Raw genomic sequence first — 25527 nt, forward strand, 5'->3', positions numbered from 1 at the left:
ATACCTTCATTTATTTTAAATTTTGAGATTATCTCAACATACTTAGCTCACACCTATATCCTCCATCTATGCATACTTCCAACTACCTTATTAAGATAAAGTTCTTAAGGGTTACATGTATCATCTTCCCATCTAGCAATGTAAATAACTTATCTCTATTGAGTCTCTTATGACTGCTCTTTCATGTTTGCCTTTTTATGCTTCTTTTAAGTGGTGTTTAAATGTCAAATTTTCTATTCATCTCTGGCCTTTTCATAAGGAATTCTTTTTTTTTCTTTTTGGAGGGGGAAGGCAGGGCAATTGAGGTTAAGTGACTTGCCCAATATCACATGGCTGGTAAGTGTTAAGTGTCTGAGGTCGGATTTGAACTCACGTCCTCCTGACTCCAGGGCCAGTTCTCTATTCACTGTGCCACCTAGCCACCCCATAAGGAATTCTTAAAAGTCCTCTATTTTATTAAATATCTATTTCTCCACTTAAGGATTACACTCATTTTTGCTGGATAAGTGATTCTTGGTTGTAATCTTAGCTCCTTTGCCTTCCATTATATAATCTTCTAAGCCCTCTCTTCTTTTAATGGGAAAATTACTAAATCTTGTGAGATCCTGACTGTGGTTCCACAATATTTCAATGGTTTCTTCCTCACTACTCCCAATGCTTTCTCTTGAGAGCTCTGAAATTTGGCTATAATATTCCTGGAAGTTTTTATTTTGGGATCATTTTCAGGAGGTGATCAGTGGACTCTTTCAATTTCTATTTTACCCTCAAATAAATTTGTCAATTTACCTTGACAATTTCTTGAAATTATCTAGGTTCCTTTTTAAAAATCACGGCTAAATGATGATACCTATTCAGGTAGACCAAAAAAATTTTAAATGATCTCTCCTTGATCTATGTTCCAGGTTAGGTTTTTTTCCTGTTCAGATATTTCACATTTTCTTCTATTTTTTTCATTCTTTTGACTCTGTTTTATTGTTTCTTGATATCTTATGGAGTCCTTAGCTTCTGCTTGCCTAGTTCTAATTTTTTTAAACCAACTCTAAACTTTTATTTGACACTTAGCTATTGGCACAGATGATAAAAAAAATGCAAACAATCGATGTTGGAGAGGCTGTAAGAAGAAAAATATGCTGTGGGTAGAATTTGATCTAACTTTTCTGGAAAACAATTTGGGATTATATGAAAAAATGACTAAAATTTTGATCCAGAGATAGGCGTCTACCCCAAGGAGGTCAAAGACAGAAAGAAGAGTTTCATATATGCCAAAGAAAGGAATGATTATATGGATTCTTAAGTAGCAATAGTTGGCAGAATACCAAAAGAATAGGAATTGGTTCAACTCCATAATACTCTCCAGAAACCTTGGGTATCAGAAAACTATAGAGTGCCAGAAAAGCAGGAAAGGACTTTCAAAATAATACAGTACAAGTCACTCATTTTAAAGATGATGCAACTGAGGCCAGAGTGTAGGTGAATTGCCCAAGGTCTCACAATAACTGAGTCACAGGAGCAGGACTAGAACCTGGAGTCTTCAGCTTTCAGTGGTGGAAGCTATTAGTCAGAAGGCAGTATTTGAACTCAAGTCCTCTGACTCCAAATCTAGTTATTCCCGCCCCCCCGACATTCCCCACATTTTTTTTATTTACCACATTACTACCTAATGTTTCTCAGTTTCACTTGTTCTAGCTTAAAGTGTAGTTGGGGGAGAAAGGAGAGTTGATGGAATTGTGTTCTAACATCTCCCCAAACCAATGGTGATCATCTCAGTGCCAGGCTTGGTGAATTAGAAAACCCATTCTGTGTCCTGTCTTTGCTCTGCAGATTCCAGAGAATTTACAAGTCACCAAGATTTGCATCCCAGAATTCAGGGCAGCCAGAGAAGACAGCCCTGGAGCTGGCAGGGTCATCTTGTGTCCTGACTCTTAAGCATTTGTGGGCATGTGGAACACACAAGAAACCAGAATGTGTGGTATGCTACAACTCCACCTTACTGCAGATGCCTAAAACATCACTAGAGGACATGGGGCCTTCAACCTCTCATGGGTTAGGTGGTATCTTTAAAGTCCTTTCTAGAAACTTGAGTGGAACTAGGACTGGATTAAGATTCAGAGGTCTGGACTTGAATGCCAATTCTGCCACTCAATAGCTTTATCACCTTAGGTAAGTAAAGTCAATTTCCTAGACTTCAGTTTTCTCTCTTATAAAATGATTGTCAGGTTCCTTCTGGCTCCATGTCCCATGACATAACTCATGGTTATGGAGCACCTAAAGCTTTCTAAGAACTTTGTGAACCTAGGCTAGACAGGACTCATCTCAGAACCAACTTTCTTAATCTTTTCTACGCCATGCTTTTTATGGATCCCTTCTCAGTAAATATTTTTAAATTTCCAAGGTAAAATATATAGGGTCATAAAGGAAACTAATCATATTAAAATACAATTATACATTAAAAAAAATTCACACAACCCCTGCCTTACATCCAATCTATTCATTGCTCTCTCCGCACACTCTCCAGGTTCTTGACCTATATCATAGCTAGGAACTCCCCACTGTCTTTCAATGCAGACCCACATGTTGCTGGGCTATAAGTCATGATCCATTCCCAGTGGAAATGTGCATTGGATATTGGTACTGTGATAAAGGAATTGTCACAGAAAAAATGGTGGGTGGCACAGAATTTGCAACCCCAAATAGTGGATTCAGCAGACAAAAGTTATTCCAAAAAGTCATGGTGTTAGGGTGCCTGCAGCACTGACAAGAAGTCTTTTCCAGGATCTGTCCCTACTGTCTTTTTCCTCTGACCCATTCCCTGTGCAAGTCATAAATCTCACATTTCCAGATAGAAGCTTCCCACTTCCCTGTCTCTGTATACATGTGGTAGGATCTGATGAAAGTTGGGCTAACAGTGCTGACAATCACTTCAAATTCTTCCACTTCTGATCGAAGACAATAAAAAAAAAAAAACCCTGGGCAGCATGTTTTGAGGCAGCTTATGCAGTTTGAAGTGGAATTCCAAATTTCCCCGAATGTTACTGACCAATACGATCTGGCCTGTTCTTCGGGAAATCATGTTGGGAAGCGGGGCTTTGGTCAATGTGATGGGTCCAAAGTAGTTGACATCCATGATCTTTTTGTTAAGCTCCAGGGAGATATTCGGTGCAGGGCCTTTCACTTTCATGCTTGCATTGCTAATAAGAATGTCCACACAGCCATAGCAATCTAAGATTTCTTTTGCAACATCCTGGACACAGCTGATGTCTGAGACATCCAATAGGACCAACTTTGGTGTAAATGTCTGTGTGTGAGGGAGGAACCCTCTTTATAATATCTTGTCCATGATCATCCAGTCTCTGATCCCTGTGATGGAAAGTACTACCTCCCCAGTTCGAATTTTTAAGGAATAATTTTCTTCAGTGAACTTATTCTTTTTCCATTTGGTCTATTCTCCCTTTTAAGGAGTACATTTCTTCAGTGAATTTTTGTGCCTCTTTTATGACTAGGGCAACTCTATCTTTTTTTTTTTTTTGCTTTTTCGGAGGGCAATTGGGATTATGTGACTTGCCCAAGGTCACACGGCTAGTTTTTGTGTTAAGTGTCTGAGGCCAGATTTGAACTCAGGTCCTCCTGTCCAGGGCCTGTACTGTGTTCCCTAGCTGCCCCCTAATTCTATTTTTAAGGTATTATTTTCTTCAGTATTTTTTGTGCCTCTTTTACCATGATATTAATTATCTTTTAACAATTTTTTTTGCATAACTCTTATTTCTTTTCCTGGTTTTTCCTCTACCACTCATCTCTTTCTTTAACTCTTCCAAAAATTCTTGATGGGTTTAGGTCCAATTAGTATTTTTCTTTAAAGCTTTGATTGTAGCTCTTTTTATATTGTTGGTTTTTTCCCCCTGAATTTGTGTCTTGGTCTTCTCTGACAGTGCAGTAGTTTTTATGGTCAAATTCTTTTTACGTTGTTGCTAAATCTTCTAACTTATTTGTTAACTTTGATCTTTGTGTTACAGTTAGTGCCTGGGGGTGGGGAGGCCCTGTGCCAATTTCAGTATCATTTTGTGCTACTATTTTCAGAGCTAGTTCTGGGGGGCTGAAAGTTTTCAATGTTTCCAGGTTATGATGATCCAGAGAGACACGTTATCACTGCTCTTCTGGTCTGTGCTCTGGTCTTAAACAGGAAGGGCTTTTGTTCCCCAGCAAACACAAATGCTAATTCCTTTTGGCCCTACAACTGTAACCAGGACTCCTGCTCCCTTGTGACTGATCTCAAATGCTTCTCTCTGCCCTGGAACAGCAAATGGTTGGTAGAGTTGCCAAACAGTTTTGGGTCCTGCACTCAGTGCTATCAAAGGGTCCTGTGCCATTTCTTTCATTATAACCCCTACAAATCCTAAAAGTGACCTCATTTTTTTCTTTATCACCTTAAGTTTTACTATTCTATTTTACAAATGACACAGCTGAGACACGAAGAGTTTAGAGGATTTGTCAAGGATCTCACAGTTCTTAAGTGTTGGAATTGGAACCTTATCTCTGTTTCTCCTAGCTTCAGCTCCAATACTCATTTCTTGACTTCCTGCTGATTCTTCTATATATGGTAGGTAAAGAAGCAGGTTGATACCTTTGTTCTCTCTCATTTTAAACTCTACCCAGTTCAACAAACCCCACACGGTTTTTTTTTACATCTCTGAACTTTACAGTTATGAGTCATATGGTTTAAAAAAATGTTCTTGGTGGTTTACGTTCTCTCCTGTTCTGAATTACATTTTGTCACATAGTTCCATTTGATCTTTAGAGACAGAGAATTGCATCATCTTCTATAATGCTTTCTCCTACAATGCTCCCTCCCTGCCCCGCCACCCCCCACCCCCACCCCAAGTATATCACCCAGAATTCTCTCCACCTTCTGTGACTGTTGAACAAATGGTAGATTTGTTGTTGTTGCCTGACAAAGTCAGCTGCAGGTGTATAGGACTTGGGTACTTGGAGACCTGATAGGTAAACAGCAATCATGGTATTGTACACATGCAGTTTTTCCTTTCCATATTTTGCTCTTCAGACTTCAGACTTTTCTCATTGCTTGGGGTGCTGGGTTGTCAGACCTGAGGCTGAAAGTTGGAGGAAGCTGGAGAAGAGGCAGAGATGAGAACAAGTGTGCCTAAGGCTAGGGCAAGCAAATGTGACCTAGGATATACCCAACACTGGGACTTTTTAGGAAGATCAAGAGAGAATTATGGAGGGGCAGCTAGGTGACATAGTGTATAGAGCACCAGCCCTGGAGTCAGGAGGACCTGAGTTCAAATCCAACCTTAGACACTTACTGTGTGACCCTGGGCAAATCACATAACCCTGTTTGCCTCAGTTCCTCATATGTAAAATGGATAAGGAAATGGTATCCCACTCCAGTATCTTTGCCAAGAAAACTCCAAAAGGGGTCATGAAGAGTAAGATATGACTGAAAAAACAAACAGACAAACAAGAGAAGTCAGGGATTATGGGCTGTAGGCACCAGGGCACTTGTATGCATTTCCCTGCATCTGCAGGAAAGATCTGGGAGACGCAAATCCTCCTGATAGAGATGTTATGGTCTCAGGGTGCAGTGTGAGACATACATGTATATGCATGTATATACACAAAGAGAGCTAGATAAATCTACCATAATGGAAATAAGACAGACATTAAGGACATTAATAGAATCTTAGAAAAGTTAGAAAACTTAGAAAAGAAAGGACTATACATTGACCTCTTTGGTTATGCTTATATGGTAAAGCCGCCCTGGTGTGTTGCATGATTGGCACAACTGTACATTACATGTGTGCCTGGGATCTGTAGCAAGGAAATGGGATGAAATCTCCCAGTGTCTGTGGGCTGAACTAAAAGAAATTGGATAAAAGCACACGGCCCATACAACTAGACTAAAAATACTAGTTCCACCTTCCACAAAGTGGGTAAAACCAGGGGATAGAAATAGCCATCTCTTTGAAAAACAGAGAATTTGATGTGTCTCTTAAGTTTCCTTGGCTTTGGGATAGAAAAAGAACCAAAAAAGAGAGTTTGGGGTTTGCTGATGCCTGGTTCTTACCTCATGATAGTGACCAGCAGAGCCCTTGATGGTTACGTCATCTTAAAATGAGTTTCTTCATTTTATTATTTCATTGTAGGATAGTAGATTTAGTGGTGAAATCTAGTTAATCCCCTTTATTTTACAGATGAGGAAATTGAGACCCAGAGAGCTTAAATGACTTGCTTATGGTCACATAGCTAGCAGGTGTTAATAGCAGGATCCAATAAACCATGAACTACAAGTCTAGTGACTTGTCCAAGGTCATGCTGCCAATAGGTTCCAGAGGTGAAACACAAATCCAGATATTCCTTACTCTGAGGTCATTCATTCAAGCCCATTCCATTGGGATCATTTCCATCATTTAGACGGTTTCTGTTTGGAAAAAATAAAGACTGATTTAGTTAAAAGGCTATATGCATATTTATGAGTAGCATTATGGTATAGAGGTTAGAGAGCTGGCCTTGGAGTTAGGAAGACCTGGATTCAAATCTTTCCTATGACACAAGTTGACTGTGTGACCCTAGACAAGTCATTCAACTTCTTGGTTCCCAGGCAACTTGCCGAGACTTTAAGTCTCAGCAAAGGCCCTAATTGACATCAGAAGAAGGAGCATCCACTTCTCTGAAACAGATGTCTTTCAAAAACTGTCTTTATATGGTGGAGAGAAGTTTGTTCCAAAATGGGGGAAAAACAACAGTAACAAATTTAAAAAGAGGATTTGTAATGAAAGTTACCTTAACCCTGTATAAACCATTGTCATCCACAGCTCGAAAGGAATGCAGTTCTGTTGTACACATCTTAAAGGAATCACTTGAAACTTAAAATTAATTTGAGGATAAACTAAACTTTATATAGTCAGAAATAAGTATGGGCCACTTGTTACCCTCAAGAAGCTCTAAAAGCAGAAATTAGGAATAGATTCATGAAGGGTTTTCATGAATTTTTGGATGACAAATTCAGAAAAGATTTTAAAGTTTCATTTATTTTTCTTTTCCTCATGCCCATCCCCAACTAAAAGAGAAAAAACAAATCCCCATAACAAATGTACATGATCAAGCAAACGAAATCCCTATGTTGGCCATGTTAATAATGTTCATCTCATTCTATTTCTTGGGCCCATTGCTTCTCTATGAAGATGTGGAAAGCATCAACATGGAAAATCAAGTGCAGATATTTCTCTTTCTTCTCCCTTTTAATTTATTTTGTGTTTGATTTGATTTGGCGTTTTATTATAATTATATTGTATAATTATTATAATATTGTGATTATAATATATAATATAATATAATAAATATAATATTATAATTAAGAAAATTATTATTATTTTCTCTATGGTCTTCCTATTTTTTAAAATTTATTTGTACATTTATAAATATTTCTCCCTCTCACTATCTCCTTCAAACTGATCACTTAAAAATTAAAATAAAGCACTTAAAAATATGAATAATATATTGAAATAAATTCCCACATTAGTCATGTCCAAAAATATGTGTTGCATTCTGCATTTTAAATTCATCACCTTTCTGGTAAAAGGTGGGTGACTTGTTTCATTTTCAGTCCTTTGGACTTAGAGTTTAACATTCCATTGATCAAAGTCCAAAAGTCTTTGAAAATTGTTTTTCATTATAATGTTGCTATCATTGTAGAATTTGTTTTCTTGCTCTGTTTCCAGCTTCTGTCTTTGATAACCTTTTTAGCCTTTAGCTATCTTTTCCTCATGGGCAGAGGAGGCTTTGCCATATTCTTTTTTTTTTTTTTAAAGAAATTGGGGTTAAGTAACTTGCTCAAGGTTACACGGCCAGGTGTTTCTGGGTGTATGCTAAGTGTCTGAGCCTGGATTCGATCCCCCAGGTTGTCCCAACACTGGGGCCAGTGCTCTTACTCGCTGTGCTACCTGGCCGCCCCTCTTTGCCGTATTCTTTAAGTTCAAAGTTGCAAGCTTAAAAAAGTTATTATTAATTAACAAGCATTTATTTTCCTACCCTGCCCCAAATTGAATGTCAATGGCAATAACAATATAACTCTCCTAACAAATGTACATAGTCAAAACCTAAATAATTGGAGAAATGTTAATTGCTCATGAGTAGGTCAGGTCAGTATAATAAAAATGATAATATTATCTAAATTAGTTTAATTATTCAGTTCTGTACCAATCAAACCCCAAAAGAATAGTTTATAGAGCTAGAAAAAAATAATAATGAAATTCATATAGAGGAACAAAAGTTCAAGAATTTCCAAGAGTAATAACAAAAAAGTGGGAAGGGATGGTATACAACTTCATCATTATTAAAACAAGTAGGTACTTGCTTTAAAAAAAAAAGAAAAAAGATCAACTAGTGGAACAGATTAGTTGTTGTTTGTCTTTCATTTTCGAAGAGGACCAATGACATCATTGGGTGATCTCATGACTCCTACATGAACTGGATTTAAGTGAGGCAGAGTTGCACAAAGTCAGCCTCACTCTTCCAGCGCCATCAAAGTCCAATGTCAAAACAACAGTCAAGATAACTGATGATGGCCCAGCTTGCAGTGGATGAGCTTGGCATCTTCAATGTCTGACCAAGATCTTCAGCCACCTTCATGGTCTTTGGGACAAATTGTTCTCATCCACCCATTTCTCTGGGGGACATCTTCACAAGTTTGGGCTAGACATTTTCCTAACTCACTCATGGGTTCAAAGCCCAAAAGTTAACCTCAGCCTGAGTTAGCTTGTCTGCTGAGATGGCTTACCAGGGTGTGGCTGCTGCATGTGTTACAGATTTTTGGAGACACAGATAAGGGTTGGGAGCTAGGTAGACACCAAAGGTGAATGAATACCCCTGAAAAAGGCTCAGCAAGCCCTCACACCAAAGGTGGTAGCCCTCCCTAAACACCTCACACACCCCAATAGATTAGTTACACAACATACAAAAGCAAATAAGCACAGTAGTCTAGTGTTTGATAAACTTAAAGATCCCAGTTACTGGGAGAAAGACTCAATAGTTTACAAAAACTACTAGGAAAACTGGACAGCAGTCTGGCAGAAATAAGAATTAAGACGAACGCCTCATTACATATACCAAAATAAGATCCAAATGAATTCATGACTCACATAGAGAGAATCATGTCATAAACCAATTAGAGAAGAAAGGAAGAAACTACCTTCTGAATCTATGTATGAAAAACAACTCATGACTAAACAAGTGATAAGTTCACATAAAATAAAAAAACAGTTTTGATTACATAAAGCTAAAAAGTGATCAAATTTAAAGTGATTTCAAAAGCTAAAAAGTGATACAAAATGATCAAATGTAAAAATTAGAAGGGAAATAGGCAACCAGGGGGGAAAATCTGCAATGACTATGTCTGATAAAGGTCTCATTTCCAAGATATATAAAGAAATAATTAACATTTCTAAGATTAAAAGCCATTTCCCAAAGGGTAAATGAACAGGCAATTTTCAAAGGTATCATCAATCATAAGAAAAAATGCTCTCAATTACTAGTAATAAGAGAAATGTGAATTCAATTTGAAGCCTTACCTCATGCCAGTGAAAATGGCAAAGATGACAAAAGAGAATAATAACAAGGGCTGGCTGGATTGTGAGAAATCAGATATATCAGTACATTCACTGTTGGCAAAGCTGTGAATTGATCTAGTTCTCATGAAAAGCATTTTAGAATTGTGCCCAGAAAGTTACCAAGCTATACATATCTTTTAGTCTAGCTATGCTGCTCCAAAATCTATTCCCCAAAGAAGTCAAAGAACAAGGAAAAGGATCTTTATATATACTATAATGTTTATAGTAGCTCTTTTCATGGTAGCCAATTGGAAACCAAGGGAACTTGGTCAATGAGGGAATTTTCTTCACTTGACTACACACATTTGTTTTGATGGCGGGTTTTTTTTTTTGTTATTCAGATTTCTTTTTTTAGGGGGCAGGAAGATTGAGAAAATAAATTCTTGTTAATAAAAATAGTAATAAATTATTTTTTTAAAAAGCCCTACTTTGAACTTAAAATCATGGTATGGGCAGCTAGTTGGTACAGTGAATAGAGCACTGGCCCTGGAGTGAGGAGGACCTGCGTTCAAATCCGGCCTCAGACACGTAACACTTACTAGCCATGTGACCTTGGGCAAGTCACTTAACTCCAACTGCCCTGCCTTCCCTCTTCCAAAAAAAAAAGACCATGACAGAGACCACTTTTCACATGAGGAAAAGATAACCAAGGACTTGAGCAAAGTCATAGACTGGAAGCTGAAAAAAGCCCCATAGCCATGTTTACCCAGTGGGGCTGTACCTGGGAGCCATTGGGTGGAGAATGTATATTCAGAGGAGCAGAATTAGAGGAACATCTCATGAAACAGTAACCTATGCAGGATGTGGGCAATAAAGGGAACTGCATTTATCAGAGTAGAGTCTGGTGGACAATGCATAACATCTAGTGGAAACCAGTGAGGAATGGCTTCAGAGGAAGCAGTGTGATGGCATCATGAGAAGACATCAGTGCCCTTGCTGTGTCAAAAACATGATTTCCCCTTCATGTGTATGCTCTGATAATTTGATTTTCACACATATGTACTCTTCTACACACGTAACCTGACCCCGTGCAATCCCTGTGTTCTTACTTCTGCATATGTGTATCTTATACATATCCACTCATCGCACTGATCACATTGTATTTGTGGAAGAGTGTGCCCCAGGTTTATGAACAAAAAGGTTTTATTGCTTCTTTTTTTTCAAAATAGTCTTACTAACAATTAAAGGTAAATGCATCAGTGCAGTTTCATGAGTTATGGCTTTAGCAAATGAGGGAACCACAGAGTACTTTGAACCCTGGGTACCCTTCTCTGTGGGGTTGCCTCCAGGTGTCATACCATATTTATTCAATCATTTTAAATATTTAGATAGTAATTATTATCTAAGTGCAGAGTACTATTAGTGTGGGAGAGAAAGCACAGACCAAATGCAAAAAGTATGATGATTTGTGGAGTTATTAATAGCAAGAAGAGGAATTGAGAACCACAGGAATGTATGACTCAAGCCAAATTAGAGGAAGGGAATGGGTCCCATACTATCAACACAGGATGCAAGCAATGGATGGATGCCTGTGGCTTTGTACTGAAAAGACAGAAATCAGAACTTTCTTTTTACTTATCTGAACACACGTACAATAGTCATGTCTCTGATACATTTTTTTAAAAAATAAAAGTCCACATGCTCCCATCTTTAAAACTGCTTCAAATGAAGTTTATTTGGACTAATTTTCTATTTTACTACCTTTATCAAATGTATTAGATGCCTCTACCTGGAGATAGAACAACTTAGTTTAATTTTAGTTATTACATATGTTCTTTCATATTTCATCACCACATAAATATTTTTGCATGTAGAAGCAGCATGCAAGAATGAAAACCAGGGGGCAGCTAGGTGGCGCAGTGAGTAGAACGGGGGCCCTGGAGTCAGGAGGACCTGAGTTCAGATCTGGCCTCAGACACAACACACATACACACAAAAACTAGCCGTGTGACCTTGAGCAAGTTACTTAACCCCAATTGCCCTCCAAAAAAAAGGCAAAAACAAAAGGGGGGGGCCAGGTAGCACAATGATGAAGAGCACCAGCCCCAGAGTCAGGATGACCTGGGACCGAATCTGGGCTCAGATACTTAGCACCACACCCAGAAATAACTGGCCATGTAACCTTGAGCAAGTTACTTAACCCCAATTGCTTAAAAAAAAATGAAAACCGGACAACAAGGGAAATAAGAGAATTTTCACATGAGCCTAGGAAGGTGGCTCTGAAATTTGGGGACCGAGCACACAAAGAGATTCATTACTATTTTGTTTTTGAAACCATATCCACAACAGGATATAAAATATACACCACACCTAAAGTTCCAGAGAATGTATACTGAGTTATTTAATAACTGGAATTATTAAATAATGATCGGTACTTAAAATTACAGAATTTCAGATCATCTTAGTCACCCTCCCACCCTCATTTTACAGGTGGGGACACTAAGACACAGATCTGCATAGAGACAGTGACTTGCCCAAGATATCATGGAGCTCTAGGTTCTCAGTCTGATGCTCTTTCTATGACAAAACTTTTATTTTACGCACTTTGAGTGGTAAAATTCACAATCAGTATGAATTCCTGTTGCTACATAAGAAAGTAATTTTGTGACCTTATCCACACCAGGTCTAGTGGGTCAATACGGAAAGGAACATAATGCAGCAAAGAAATTCATTTATAGGGAAAAGTCCTCCTCTTTTTTTCTAATATGGATATAGAGAAAGATCTAATGAGGGTCACAAGACAACCAACCCAGTGGAAATTCTCTCACACAGCCCAACTCCCCACCTCACCAATGCAGGAAACTCCCATTGCACAAGAGACTGTTTCTTCAAAGTTATCTATAAATTGGACATGAAAGTGTTCATTTTAAATGCAAAATGGGAAGGTTTTATTGATCAAGCATCAAGCATTCATTAAATATTTACTCTCTGCCAAGTACTACGTTGAGTGCCACAAACATGGACAAAAATGAAATGGTGTCTGCCCTCAAGAAACTTACATTCTAACTACTAGGTCCATTTCCAAAGGTAATTAGAGAAAAAGGAAAAGAACCTATATGTTTTAAATGTTTATAGCAGCTCTTTTTTTTTTTTTGGTGGCAAAGAACTGGAAATTGCAGAGACGCCCATGAATTGGGGAAAGACTGAAAAAGCTGTGGTATATGATTGTGATAGAATGCAATTGTGCTATAAGAAATGATGAACTCAATGATCTTAGAAAAACATGGAAAGTCTTACAATACAACTCTAATTGAGTATCTTTTCTGTTGCAGTTAGTTGCTAGTTTACCTTTTGTTTAGATCAGGGTGTTTACATCTTGGGTTTGATTACAGTCAGTGAAATTCCTTCATTGTCAGCTGCCAGAGAAAGCATGGGGCTGATCATGGGATTCTGATGAATCTATCCCTCATAGTTTGAGCCCTTATCCCATATTATTTCTAAGAAAAGTCCAAATTTGGGACCTTTGTGGAAAACAGGGAAATTGCAAGCAGTACCAGTATCTGGATCCCTGAGGCATATCACAGTCTGATCTGTTTGGCATACCCTCTCTCCCCCTCTGACTTCCATGTTGTGGGAGGCAGCTAACCTGAACTATTTATAGATGAAAACAGGGGTGGTAAGGCATCAGGAGACAATAGGCTATTGTTGAACCTCTCCTCTGAAGTCTTTTCCTCTGAAGCTATGCTGAGGAAGCATTTGGGGGAAGGAGAGGTGACAAAGAAACCAGATAGCTTTATTCAACAGTTAAGTCATTACCAATTCTTTGCTTTCTCTCAATTTCTGTCATACTACAGAATTAAGATTACATGTCAGGGATGGACATACTCTGTACAAAATTAGGTTCTAAGCTTACTAACCATATCTTGTCATCAAGTTAGGATTACCTGTTTTCTACAAGTAAATGTTATATGATAGGATATGTATATATTTATATGCATTATATGATATTATGATTTGATTATATGATATATGTATCATATGAGAAGATAGGTAAATAAGATGAGGGTAGACCTCACCTGCAGTATTATATTCAACTGTGGATACTTTATTATGAAATAAGAGAAGTGATTATTTCTCCCTCCTATTAGTAATCAATTATTGAATTAGGACGAGAATTTTTTCAGAAGCCTATAGGATGTTCAGTCTCTGGAAGGTATTGCTGATAATGAGAGTAGATTAACTTTCTCCTCAATCTTGGTCAGACCCTCCTTACTAGGAATTGAATCTAAGGTGGAATTTTATCTAATTGTGCTCTACACCGGTATGGGTGGGGGTAAATTCTTTTTTTTTTCTTTTTGGAGGGCAATTGGGGTTAAGTGACTTGCCCAAGATCACAAGGCTATTTTTTTGTGTTAAGTGTCTGAGGCGGGATCCAACCCAGGTCCTCCTGACTCCAGGGCAGGTGCTCTATTCACTGCACCTAGCCACCCCAAGGGGGTAAATTCTTTGAGTAGATTGCCCAAGGCTGGGTAATTTAGAAGTAACTGACAAATCAAAGTAACACTCCCCAGACCCTCATTAGAATAAGTCCACCTCTCATTGTAAAATTCATTCTCTCTCATTAAATATTAACCAATCAGAGTTGATTGCCACCCTCAGGAACACCCACTCTTTCAAGGGCATATAAACTATAAGCCCACCACCATGATTCATATTTTGTCATTTGGGAGTGTCACTGACCCATTTTATTGCTAATATGCCAGCATTACTAATAAAATTATTAATTATCCAGAAATTATGTCTCTCAAACTTTTTAAAGATACCAATAAGCTGGATCTCACCTAAAATAAGGTGAATGATTAAGGGACCTGAAAACATCTCATAGTAATAATGTTTAAACATCCCCTAGTTCCTGTAATAATTTTGCCTTTCCAGATGTCTTATACCTTCCAATCCAGCCGCTGCCCCCTCACCCCTTTCAAAGTTTTCTGCCATCCCCTGACCCTGGGATCCTTGCTATTCCTGGAAGAAAACACTCCACCTCCCAGTTCTGGGCAATTGTTTTTTACTGGATGCTCCCATGCCTGGAATGCTCTCCTTCCTCATCTTCACCTCCTGACCTTCTTCAAGTCAAACTAAACTCCTGCCTTCTACAGGAAGCCTCTCCTAAACCCTGTTAATTCTAGTCTTTCCACTGCTGAATGTTTCCAATTAATCACACACACATTCATATATGTAAGTATATCTTGTTTGTATAAGTGTATTCATAGTATCTTCATTAGACTGTGAACTTTTTGAGAGCAAGACTGCCCTTTGCATTTCTTTATATTCCCAGCTGTCAGCATAGTACCCAGAACACAGTAAGCACTTATAAATAAATGCTTATTGATTGACTGACTGAGGTTTAGCTGATATTTAGCTTGGTGAAGACAAGACATATAGAAGACAGAAGATGATAGGCTTAAAGATTCTGAGTTAAAAATTACTTCAGATGTCATCTAGTCCAACAACTTCATTCAATAATTAGGAAACGGAAGTCCAGGGAGGACAGGTGACTTGCCCCAGATCACACCAGTAGTGTTTGCTGCCTATAAGCATCTGAAATTGAATTAGTCTTGGTCTATATAACTCCAGAGGCCAGTATGGCTCAGTAGGAAGAATACTGGCTCTGGTATCCAAATCCCACCTCTGATGCTTCCTACCTACATGACCTTGGGTAAGTTCCTTAATCTCCCTGGGTCTCAGTTTCCTCATCTGTAAAAATGAGGGGATTGGATTTGGATGCCTTTCTATTCTAGACTGAACCTTCTATGAACAAGGACCAACAAGTGTGTGATAGTAATGGCAATTAAAGATTCCCCTGTATTGGCTTGGTTTTCAAATTGATTGTGTTAAAACCCAGAGCTTGTTAATCCCACCTGTGGGATGGACTTGTTGATGTGAAAAGAAAGTCCTGAACTGGGAGGAGCTGGTGACGTAGATTTGGAGAGACAAGAGAGAGGCAGAAGAACTTTTTGGAAGCAGCACCTCGTGGAGGCAGAGAGAGAGACTGAGAAGGATTGCTGGGGGACACTTTGAATTGCCCTGGACTTTTGAGACCTGCCCCCTGAGCTGCCAAGGACTGAGGAGACATGGCTGTTTTGCTGGTACTTTGTCTGTCTGTTTTGATGTTGTTTTGCCAGATTTGTCCACTGGTGAAGGACAGTGCTGTTGTTGCAGAAGTCCTGGAACCTGGCTATTGGTTAAGAAGCCCTGAGACTGTCCTGCAGACAGAGAGTGAATACTGTCCTTCTTCAGGGCTTCTGAACCAACAGAAAGGCTCCCAGACCCCTGCAACAACAGCACTGTCCTTCACCAGTGGACAGTATTCACTCTGTCTGCAGGACAGTCTCCAGACCCCTGCAACAACAGCACTGTCCCTCGCCAGTGGACAGTATTCACTCTCTGTCTGCAGGACAGTCTCAGGCCTTCTTAGCGAACAGCCAGGTTCCAGGACTTCTTCAACAAAAGGACTGTCTTTCACCAGTGGACAAATCTGGCAAAATAACATCAAAACAGACAGACAAAGTACCAGCAAAACAGCCATGTCTCCTCAGTCCTTGGCAGCTCAGGGGGCAGGTCTCAAAAGTCCAGGGCAATTCAAAGCGGCCACCAGCAATTCTCTTAGTCTCTCTCTCTCCACGAGGTGCTGCTTCCAAAAAGGTCTTCCGCCTCTCTCTTGTGTCTCCAAATCTACCTCACCAGCTCCTCCCAGTTCAGGACTTTCTTTTCACATCAACAAGCCCATCCCACAGGTGGGATTAACAAGCTCTGGGTTTTAACACAATCAATTTGAAAACCAAGCCAATACAGGGGAATCTTTAATTGCCATTACTATCACAAAGTGGAAGACACAAGAGGGAAGATTTTGATCCAAGGAAGAACTTAACAATCAAACTTTTTAAATGCATAAATAAAATGAAATCTTTTTGCTGGGGGAGGGGAAGAGAAAGGATAAGCCTTAGGTAGAACTTGTACTTTGAACATACAGACTAAGGAAACTTGAACCTTTTTGTAAACTGATCTTGAAGCTTTGGGGTAAGAACTAGGTTTTTCCTACTTAACTGACATATTTTTCTGATGGCTGCCATCTTCACAACAGTTTTCACCTGTGGACAATGCTGATGAGCCCCAGTAAATTTTTTTTTCTTTTTGTCTTTGGATCCCCCGTGCTAGGAACAGGGCCTTATAAGAAGTGCTAATAAGTGTTAAAGGAGGGGGGCTACTAGGAAAAAATATTACAGATATTATTAGGTAGTCACTAGAGTGGTTACTTTTGCTTAATTGTTTTTCCCATTGTTACAAGAAGCAGGTGGACATGGAAGATCATGATGGGTTCTGCTCCTGGATAAGTTTAAGGTTGGTGGATCTCTTGAGTTTTGGGGTTCTGAACGTCACTAGGTTAGGCCAACTGAGTATCTTGCCCAAGGTTTAGAGTTAATATAATGAATCTTCAGGAACTGGGAGTCACCATATTGTCTAAGAGAAGCAAACAAGCTTACATCAGTAACAGAGCAAGTCAAAGCTTAGAGGCATCTGCCTGTAAGCATATATTGTCACTGAGTATGGGGTTAACTGTTGGCCATAGGTAAGTATTGTATGATAGGATATAGTGGTAGTATAAAAGGAGATAAATAGATGAAAACAGACCTATTTCTGCTGGAAGTTCAGGTATATGAGGGGTCCCTGAACTTCCAGCTTGCGTAAGAAAGGAGATGTAGTCATTTTTATTTTGAGAGAGAGAGGGAGAGAGAAAGAGAGAGACAGAGAGACAGAGGGAGACACAGAGAGACAGAAAGAAAGCGAGACAGACAGGGACAAAGACAGACACAGACAACTAGAGACAGACAGACAGAGACAGAGGAAGGGAAGAAGAGGGGGCAGGGAGAAGACTGGTGTAAAAATAAAAATTGAACTGTTGTGAAGACCAGCTATTCTGGGTTTCCATTTTTTCCTTTAGCTATTTGGTCTCTCCATAAGTACATTTACTTGATATTCAGTGTCCCTGATGTTTATATTAGGGGAGAGGCTATCCTAGAACAGAATTTTTCATGTAAACAGTTTCCATATGCTTAAAGGGAGTGGGGGTGGGGAGACCATTTCTCCCTTTCTTTCATTGAGCTCCATCTAATGGCAATCCCAGATTTTTCATTACTCCTCTGTACAACATTATGCTTATAATGAACAGGCTGATTGAGGGCTTTGGAGGCAGGATTTACATGTTTTCTACTTCGCTCATTGAGGAGTGCGTTGTGGGGGCTGATCACAGCTTGGGCTCAGAGGGATACAGGAAAAAGGACATTTTCCTTTTCTCATGTGGTCTGAGGATTTGCCTCTGCATTCATTACCCCCAAACCTGTCTGTCTCAGAGCCGGAAGGGATTTCGATCTAGTCTGTTTGAATAAGATTCCTGCCCCAGGGGAGAAAGCGGGCATCAGGCTCTTGTGAAATCCAAGATGGCAAAACTTCAGTGTTAGGTCTGAGGGACTGCAGGGGGCCACTGGGTCAGGCTCTCATTGAGCCGTACTGGACAATCCAGGAAAAGAAATGTGTTTGCATCCTCGGGTTCATGGATGTAAGGAGGTGCTGCTCAAACTGCCAGGGTTTTTCCCATGGTTCACTGCGCTCCTTGGCGGAGTAGGGAGCCCTGCAGACATTCTATTCCAGAGGGTGTCAGTGTGAACACTGTGCTGAGTCACTGGCCTTGGCAAACTCTGCAGGCTAGGACCTGGCAGGCAGGTGAGAGGCCGAGAAAAGACGATATGCTGATAAGCCCCCCTGGCTTTTCTAAGTCAGACTCCCTTTGTTCCAGGCCAATGCCTTTTCCCTTGCATTTGATCCCATAGATTTATGAAAGTGCTTTCTAGTCTTCAAAGCATTTAGATACACACATGACTTCATGTTACTCCCTTACACAGTACTAGAATTTTAAATTCTGTGAATGAAAGCACATTTTCATTTTATTTTTAAAATTTATCGATATATTGTGTTTGTTGCAAAAGATTTGAGGATCCCGATCAATGCAATGACCAAACTCAAATTCAGAGGACTGATGAGAAAGCCTTCTGATAGATAATGGTCTCAAGAGAGAATGACATAGCCTTTTCTGGTCATAGTCAATGGGGGAAATTGGTTTTGCTGGCTTGATTATACTTATTTGTTACAAGGGTTTGGTTTTTCTTTCTTTTTCTAATGGGGAGGAAGGGGGGAGAGAGATAAAATAAATGTTTGATAATTTTTAAAAATAAAAGTTTAAAAGGAATATTTTATTTTTTTTATGTAATCTTCATTTTTTAATATACCTGTCCCCATGCCCTCACTGGAAAGTCCTAAGACAGAGGAGCCTCCAGTCCTTACAGAATTCCTCTACCCCTTAGAACAAAGAATTTAAAAAAAACATAAAAGAGGGGGGCGGCTAGGTGGCGCAGTGAATAGAGCACCGGACCTGGAGTCAGGAGTACCTGAGTTCAAATCCGGCCTTAGGCATGTAACACCCACACAAGCCATATGACCTTGGGCAAGTCACTTAACCCCAATTGCCCTACAAAAAAAAAAAAAGAAAAGCAAAAAAATAAAAGAGGAAGAAAAAAATAAGTCCAACAAAATTAACTGACATGTTAATTGAGTCTGATAGTAAATGTGGTGTTCCATGCCCATACTCCCTCACCTCTCTAAAGAAAGGAAGGAGGTATATCCTCACAGTTTCTTTTGGAAAGACCCCACAGATTTTGGTAATTTATAAAAATGTCAGTCTCCAGTAGAGGAATCTAATCAATTTTGTAAAGCTTTCTCCCTCCCCCAGCACAACACCAAGACTCCCAGAGGGATATTTGCACAGAAGCCTTGTGGAAATGATATATCTCATATTTAAAGCAATCCTAGAGCCCAGGAAGGGTGACTTTCCAGGGGAACAGGAACCGGACGTGTCCCTAAATTCCCATGTCCCACAATGGTGTTTAAAGGAGTCTGAATGTGCAGTGAGGCCACCCTGAGCTTAGAGTGAACTACAGACTCAATGAGAAGTGGGCCCCTTTAGGGAACATTGCCAGTTCTAGGCTTTCCTTTGTGCCACCTACTTTGTTAATTGGAGAGATTGCCCATCCTATGACTTATCGAATAAATATTTCCTCTCAAGGACTCTAAAAGATGTGAATGATATATCCGAGGCAGGTGTTCAAGTTCCAGAACACCCTTCTATATCCTATCTGACCAATTGGAGGATCCTCTGTTATCTCTTTGTTATTGGGTGGTGGTGGGGGTACTCCCTATAGAGGATCCTGGACCTTGGAAGGCGTTACATTTCAAGTGTCTTACTATATTTATCCTTTTGCTGTGGGAGTGATTTTTGCTGCTTTATTGTCTGAGGTTGGTAACAATTGTGATGCCTCGACCTTAAAGATGGTCTATGGCAGAGGCTGGCAGAAATAGTGTTCAAACAGTGAACACAGGAAAGTCTCCATATTCTAGGCTCCCTGGACCCCTCTCCTGTCACTTGCATGATCCTTTATTAATTTTCCTAGTGAGAGCTCTGGCTTTGATCCACCCAAGTATTTGGTCCTAGGCTGGTGCTCAGAGATCCACAGAACATTTTGTCTTGAAGTCGAAACATGGTACTTTGAAGGGCATTAGGATTTTCAATGTTACAGGCACTTGGTGTTTCCTATGATGATGATCATCCTGGCTGCTTCCCCTGGCAGGTTCAGAATACTCCCTTTGGGAAGTGGGAGAAGGATTTGCAACGTATGGGAAATTGTGCCTTCATATGCTAATATTAATGGCAATTGACATTTCTATATTGTTATAACAAGGCCTAGAATCATTCTAATAGACAAGCTGCCTACAATGCCTTCTCAGTGGCTTAGGGGATGTCTCTTCCCTAATACCATTGGATAAAGACACCATTGGTAGTTTATCTTCACTGTTAGGTGGCAGTGATTAACACCCCAGTTCCATTTAATCACTTAACACCTATTAGCTTTTAGAAAGGGGTATTTACTTTGAAGATATCTTAAGAATGAAAGTATAAACATTTCCCCTCAATACCTTGAGGCCACACTTTCCCCACCCCACCCCTATCTCTTAGGAGAGTAGGCTTAACATAATTTCTACCTGAAATTGGTTCCCTCAAGCTCTCATGCAGAGGTGGCATGAGTATTGAATAAATCCTTGCCCCAACTACCATTAGTCAATCCTGAAGATGTATGTGCTCCTCAGGACATCGGGTTGACTACAAATCCCAGACACCAGAATGCTGGGATGCCTGGAGGCACCCAGAAAAGAACAGCTGGTGAGACAAAATGTTCCAAGGCCTCTCTTTTTAGAGTCATGTCTCGATCTCGATCCCATTGGGGAGAAGGCCCAAGACCTTTCCCCATAACAATCTGTCTCTCACTAGATGCTACCAGGAAAGGAATCAAACCAAGAGAGAACAGCCAATGAAAATAATGAATGACAGAGGGGTTGTTTGCTGGTGCTTTTTGGAAGGCATCTCCATCGATGAGACTTCTAACCATTTTGTTAGCAGACTAATATCAATTACAGATACCCTCGCAGGCTCAGATCTTTCCTAGGTACTTCTTGTACATGTCATCACAATTTTCCCATGTGTTAGGTAGCATTAGAGGGACTGTGTTCATGTGCCAGTCCTGGATACACGTCTTTAAAGTTTGTGAACGCATTGCATGCATGACTTTAATTTCTCCCATAAGCCTTTTAGAAAAATGTGACAAAGTAGGACAGATATTCCTATTTTTTGGATGAGAAAACCAAGGCTGTGGTTGCTTAATCACTTACTTGCCCAGGATAAGACAATTTCTTGCAACTTTGGGCATTTTCTCTGTCCATCCCTCATTCCTGGAATGCTTTCCCCCCTCATCTTTGCCTGCTGGATTCCCTGACTTTCTCCAAGACTCAGCTTAAATCTGCAGGAGGTCTTCCTGCAACCTTCCCACCATTTCCTAATCCTACTGCCTTTTCTCTGAGATGACTGTTTATTTGTACTATTATATCAAGTTCATAAAATTATTTGCATACATACTGTTGTGACCTCTTTGTCTTTTTAAAAATTCCTCATCCTTACACGGCTTGTAGAAAATGCTTAATAAAAGTTCTTAATCTTCTTTCCTGTAAGACTAGCATTCTGTCTATGCTACATTGTTTATCGCTGCAACACAGTTCCAAACTGATACAAAAGCAGGTGTGCTTCTGTTAAGGCCCTTTGCACAAGCTGCAGTCAGGGATTAAAATAGCAGAAAATATATTTTGGTGTACAGGAAGAGATTTATATTAAAAATCAAAGATGTAAGATATTGTCACTGTTACAGATGAACATTTTGAGGTCTAATATGAGTAGAAAAGGAACTTTGTTTTAATATTATACTGATAATATCTGTGTATGAAGAAGCAGCTGCCAGATTTGGACAGTTTCAGAGAGAGTATGGTCTGTGCTACAGACATGAAGATTTGGATCTCCCTGTCAATCAATAATGTATACCTCACTCTGAGAGAACAGTCTAATGTTTAAAAAGGAAGAGAAAGATATTTTTTAAAGATAAAGGAAGATATTTATTAAAATTTAGAGAAATATGAATGTAAAGAGTCTACAATTTCAAGGCTGCCAAAGGGTAGGGAGATGATGCCATTTGTAGAGCTGCAAAGTATGTTAGGTACATCAGCCCAGAATTCAGATTCGGAATGTTTCAATTATATTCCTTGTAAACAACATACGGGAATATTGCGTTTTCTAATTTATTTTGCTAATCTCTTTCAGTTGGTGGATGAAATAATCCCATTCCCATTTAAAGTCTGCGATTCCTTACCCAAGTCTATTCTCTCTCCTAAAACCTAATCTGCCTATCCTCAGTTGTTCCCTTATGGACTTTAATGTATTTCTACCTCAGGGTCTTTCTGTTTGGGTGTTCAACCCGCCTCCTCAAACACACACCTTGCTCAGTTCATCTGAGGGTGACGTTCATGAGATGTTCTGTCTTTCCCGCTCATCATGCAGCCCAAATATGTGAATATCATTTTTTTTTCTGTCGATTCTTCCCTATTTCTTCTCTAATGTATTCCTTTCCCCTCTGTCTTCTTCCTCTCTTAAAACCTACGCTACAGAGCAAAACCATGTCTAGGCTTTGCATTTGTCTTCCTTCCCTGCCTCTGTGGGATTTTCAAGGTAACAGATCTCTTCTCACCCTATTTGAATCCTTTAACTGCATATTAATTACTCAAATATATTTCAAAGTCTAGTTTTGTCTTATTTCCTATATTTACATTTCAAAGATTTTACCCAGTTCTGGTCTATTCATTGAGAACTCTTCTGTTAAATGTCCATTTCAAACTCTGTAGCATTATACTCAACCTAATTTTGCACGGTAAGATATTGCGGTGGTCCTGTCCACTGCTGTGACTTGGAGGCAGGCTGCCTTTGCGTGCCCCTCAGGCCTCTTGGAAGGTACCTGGGGTGAGAGGCATCCATCCAGGTCCTGTCTCCTTGTGCAGTAACCTATGGAGGCTGTCTCTGCCACCTACTGCACACACAGGGGCTGCATTGGCACCAACAACCTGCTGGTTTGGGGTTTCAGTTCATGGAGCTGGCAAACTCTTCTCCAACCTTATCTCTGCTCAGAATGACTTTGGGTGGTCTTTTCTGCCATCCAAATGCTGGACTGGATGGAGGAACTTCCTGGTATTTCTCTTTGGTTTTCTTTATCCTTCTTACTTCTGCTGCATTTTTAGAATTTGACAAATGTTTGTGGGAGTTATGGACTCCTTTAGGACCATTCCTAATACCACATTAACCAAAAGTCAATTTTTTTTAGCTTTTAGGTTTCTAATAAACTCAAACAGTCACAGAATTTTTTTTTCATTTTTTAGGAGATAAAAACTCAAAAAGAAGATAAGTTTTTGTTTTATTTTATTTTCTTGAGCCTAAGAGTATGAAAGATATTCAAAGCCTAGAACCAGGCTATAGTATTCCCAACCTATACTTAGGTCACATTCCTTCCAAGACAAAGGTACTTCACAAGATCAGAGCACTTAGAGGTGAAGGGATCCCAGAAAACATCTTTTTCAACCCCATCATTAAAGAAGTATTTCCATGTGCAGTGGATAGAGAGAACCATGGGAAGACCATGGCCTCAAATATTTTTATGACCCTGAGTAAATCACTTAACCTGTGTTTGCCTCAGTTTCCTCATCTGCAAAATGGGGATAATACCAAAAACTACCACCCAGCATTGTTAGGAGGATCAAATGAAAAAACGTTTATAATGTAATTGGAAAACCTTAAAGTATTATGAAATTCTAGCTATAATAATAATTATCTTAATTTCTGAACATATCCACCATCCTCCTGCCCAAACCAGCAGTTAGCCTTACCAACCAATAAAGGAAGCAACATAGCAATGCTCATGAGCCAAGTCTGGCATTAGAGGCAATGTTGCCTTTCCACAGTGCCCACTTCTGGACACAAGATAGGGAGGCATGCTTTCTCACCTTTTTTTCCAGGACCAGGCTTGGTCATTGTAATTATAACAGTGTTCGATTTCAATTTTTCAACTCTCACATTTTAATTTTTCTTTGTATGATTTGTTTTTAACATAATCCTCATTTCCAAAGATATCTCTCCTCCTTCCCCTACCCAGAAAGTTATCTCATGTCACAAAGAAAAATATGAATAAAAGGAGGAAAAAGCAGGCCAGAAAGACCAAACAATTTATCAGCTAAAATCTGACAGTTTATGCAATGTCCCATCAGTCTGTTACCTTCTTCAGATCCATGTTTGGTCATTTTAACTATATAGAGTTCAGTTTTGTTTTTTGTATTTTTTTTTGGAGGGGGAAAGGCAGGGGAATTGGGGTTAAGTGACTTGCCCAAGGTCACACAGCTAGTAAGCGTTAAGTGTCTGAGGCCGGATTTGAACTCAGGTCCTCCTGACTAGGGCTGGTGCTCTATTCACTGCACAACCTAGCTGCCCCAGTTTTTTGCATTGTCTATTTCTGTTATAGTCATGATTATATTGTTTTCCTAGTTCTTCCTACTTCACTGGGTATTGTTCTTATGTTTTCCTATGTTTTGTATCTGTTGTTCAATTGTTTCACTCATGTCTGACTCTTCATGATCCAATTTGGGGTTTTCTTGGCAAAGACATTGGAGTGTTTTTTTCATTTCCTTCTCCAGGTCATTTTACAGATGAGGAAACTGAGGCAAACAGGGTTAAGTGACTTGCCCAGGGTCACACAGCTAAGTAAGTGTCTGAGGCCAGATTTGAACTCAGTCAGGTGAGTCTTCCTCACTCTAAGTCCGGCACTCTAGTCACTGAACCACTTATGGCTTTATATTATTCATGTTATTTTTTTAAGCAGGAGTAATATTCTACACAATTTGTTTATCCATTTCCCAATCAATGGGCACCTACTTTTTTTCCCCCAGGTCTTTGCTACCACCAAACTGCTGCTATAAATATACTGGTGCATGTAGGAACTCCCTTCCTATCTTTTACTTCCTTATCTCAGCCATTCTTCATATTGGCTAACCTTCCCTTTGGCCTTCAAAGTATCTGATTCTGCCTAGCAGTGGAATAAAAGGCTAAGGACATCTTAGTCATTTTCTTAGCAAAATTATAAATTGCTTTCCAAAAGGTTTCGACCTCTTCATAGCTCTTTCAATAGGATATTAATATGTCCATCTTACCACAGCATCCATCATCCATCCATTGGCTGTTCCCATCTTTTATCGTTTTTTTCAATTTACCGATTGTGCTGTGATTTAGTGACTATTAGTGATTTGGAGCAATCATTTGTTGTTCATAATTTGCAGTCCTTTTATTGAGAACTGTTGTCAATTCTCTCATTTTACAAATAAAAAAAACGTGAGAGCTAAGAGGAAGGAGAAAAATTATTTGGGCAAGATTACATAGTAAATAGAA

At 39.4% G+C, this 25527-nt stretch overlaps 1 pseudogene; it reads right to left on the bottom strand.

The window, feature by feature from the left end:
* Positions 1-2021: 2021 nt before the first annotated feature.
* LOC138169216 (dehydrogenase/reductase SDR family member 7C-like) overlaps positions 2022-25527 on the bottom strand; it is a 38771-nt pseudogene continuing 15265 nt past the window's right edge.

This window comes from Petaurus breviceps, unplaced genomic scaffold, assembly GCF_028583685.1.
Source record: "Petaurus breviceps papuanus isolate PSGF00001 unplaced genomic scaffold, PetGlider_PUasm1.0 126, whole genome shotgun sequence".
Taxonomy (NCBI): Eukaryota; Metazoa; Chordata; class Mammalia; order Diprotodontia; family Petauridae; genus Petaurus; species Petaurus breviceps.